The sequence below is a fragment of the Festucalex cinctus genome, chromosome 3 (genome assembly GCF_051991245.1).
Source record: "Festucalex cinctus isolate MCC-2025b chromosome 3, RoL_Fcin_1.0, whole genome shotgun sequence".
Taxonomy (NCBI): domain Eukaryota; kingdom Metazoa; phylum Chordata; class Actinopteri; order Syngnathiformes; family Syngnathidae; genus Festucalex; species Festucalex cinctus.
Genome location: NC_135413.1, coordinates 25936334 through 25939119, shown reverse-complemented (window position 1 = coordinate 25939119; position 2786 = coordinate 25936334).

Genomic DNA, 2786 nt, shown 5'->3' with positions numbered 1-2786 from the left:
TTAAAAATTAAAAAATTGCGACATACTTCTTTGACCCCGCCCCCCACACCTGTGTGTATGAGCCGTACGTGTCCTAAAACATATTCATATGTATTGTACATTGTGTGCACAAAAATTGCAACGTGAAAGACGACGTCACGTGTGAAATATTATCATGATGTGATTCATAACTTTATCCAGAGTGTGCGTGTGTTGGTTGTCTTCGAGCTGGCGTAACATTCGCGTGCACGCGCATCGGCTTGCATTTTGTGACGCGGATTGCGAGCCGACGCGCGCGCGCGCCGGCCGTGCACGCACATTTTTGTAGTCTTGCACGCTCGCAGACTACACGGCAGGCTTCACGTGACGTCGTCAGGGCTCATTTGGTGCGCATTTGACGTTTAGTTTTTACGCGTGCGCGTGTGGATGTGCGTGCGGGGAGCGAGAGTATGGCGACTGCACTTGTGAGTGTTTTGTGGGTGAGTGATGGTGGGGGGGGAAATGTATAGATGATGCCAACACGTGCATGTGCACGACGTGTATGTACAGTAAAAAGATGTAAAAATAAAGCGATGTATATGGGCAAGCGTGTTGTCCCTGTGTTGTTTTTGTTAATGTAACATCGCCCCCTTCTAGAAACTTAGTCGCGGTACATGTCATGAGGATGGTGACGATAGGAGGGAGAGGGAAAGTCTCGCGTGAGTGGGAGCAGCCTGCAAAACGCGTTGCTGGGAGTTGTAGTTTCCTCCCCTAACAAGTAACCGAGAGGGAGACTTTTTCCACTTTGACTGTATAGTTTAGATATGGATGGATGGATGGATGAATGGTTAGTTGATGGATGGATGGATGGATGGATGGATGATGGATGAATGGTTAGTGGATGGATGGATGGATGGATGGATGGATGGATGGATGGATGATGGATGAATGGTTAGTGGATGGATGGATGGATGGATGGATGGATGGATGATGGATGAATGGTTAGTGGATGGATGGATGGATGGATGGATGGATGATGGATGAATGGTTAGTGGATGGATGGATGGATGGATGATGGATGAATGGTTAGTGGATGGATGGATGGATGGATGGATGGATGATGGATGAATGGTTAGTGGATGGATGGATGGATGATGGATGAATGGTTAGTGGATGGATGGATGGATGCATGGATGGTTAGTTGATGGATGGATGGATGGATGATGGATGAATGGTTAGTTGATAGATGGATGGATGGATGGATGATGGATGAATGGTTAGTGGATGGATGGATGGATGGATGGTTAGTGGATGGATGGATGGATGATGGATGAATGGTTAGTTGATGGATGGATGGATGGATGGATGATGGATGAATGGTTAGTGGATGGATGGATGGATGGATGGTTAGTGGATGGATGGATGATGGATGAATGGTTAGTTGATGGATGGATGGATGGATGGATGGATGGATGGATGGATGGATGGATGATGGATGAATGGTTAGTGGATGGATGGATGGATGGATGGATGGTTAGTGGATGGATGATGGATGAATGGTTAGTTGATGGATGGATGGATGCATGGATGGTTAGTTGATGGATGGATGGATGATGGATGAATGGTTAGTTGATAGATGGATGGATGGATGGATGATGGATGAATGGTTAGTGGATGGATGGATGGATGGATGGATGGATGGTTAGTGGATGGATGGATGGATGGATGATGGATGAATGGTTAGTTGATGGATGGATGGATGGACGGATGGATGAATATTTAGTGGATGGATGGATGGATGGATGGATGGATGGATGATGCATGGATGGATGGATGGATGGATGGATGGATGGATGAATGGTTAGTTGATGGATGGATGGATGGATGATGGATGGATGGATGGATGGATGATGCATGGATGATGCATGGATCGATGGATGGATGAATGGTTAGGTGAATGATGGATGGATGGATGGCTGGATGGATTGATGGATGGATGCTGAATGGATAGATGGATGGATGAATGGTTAAATGGATGGATTGATGAATGGATGGATGGATGGATGGATGGATGAATGGTTAGGTGATTGATGGATAGATGGATGGATGAATGGTTAGATGATTGTATGGATGGATGGATGATGCATGGATAGATGGATGGATGGATCAATTGATGATGAATGGATAGATGAATAATGGATGATGGATGGATGGATGGATGATGAATGGATGAATGGTTGTAAGATGAATTATAAATGGATGGACATGGATGGTTGGTTGATGGAGAGATGGGTAATGAATGATAAATACATAAATGGATGATGGATGCATGATGGATGAATGGTTGGATGGTTGGATGATGAATGGATTAATGGTTGTAAGATGAATGATAGATAGGTGGACATAGATGGTTGGTTGGACGATGAATAGATGGGTGATGAATCGATTGATACATAGATGATAAATGCATGATGGATGAATTGCTGCATGGTTGGGTGATGAATGATAGATGAATGGATGATGACTAGATAGACTGATGATGAATGATATTGAATCGATGGATGATGAATTGAATGCTGGATGAGGACTGGACAGACAGACAGACAGACAGACAGACAGACATGAGTGCAGCAGGTATGTTCCGGTTTCCATCCGGACGAGGACCGGATACCTGAAATAACCGCATGAGTGACTCATGTCCGAGGAGTCATGCGATGACGGCACCGACCGACGTGTTGCGCAGCTAATCGGCGCACTCCGTGGAGGAGGGGTGGACCGAGGCTTGCTCTTCCGACCAATAAGATTCGCCTTTCATTCATAAAGCGGCG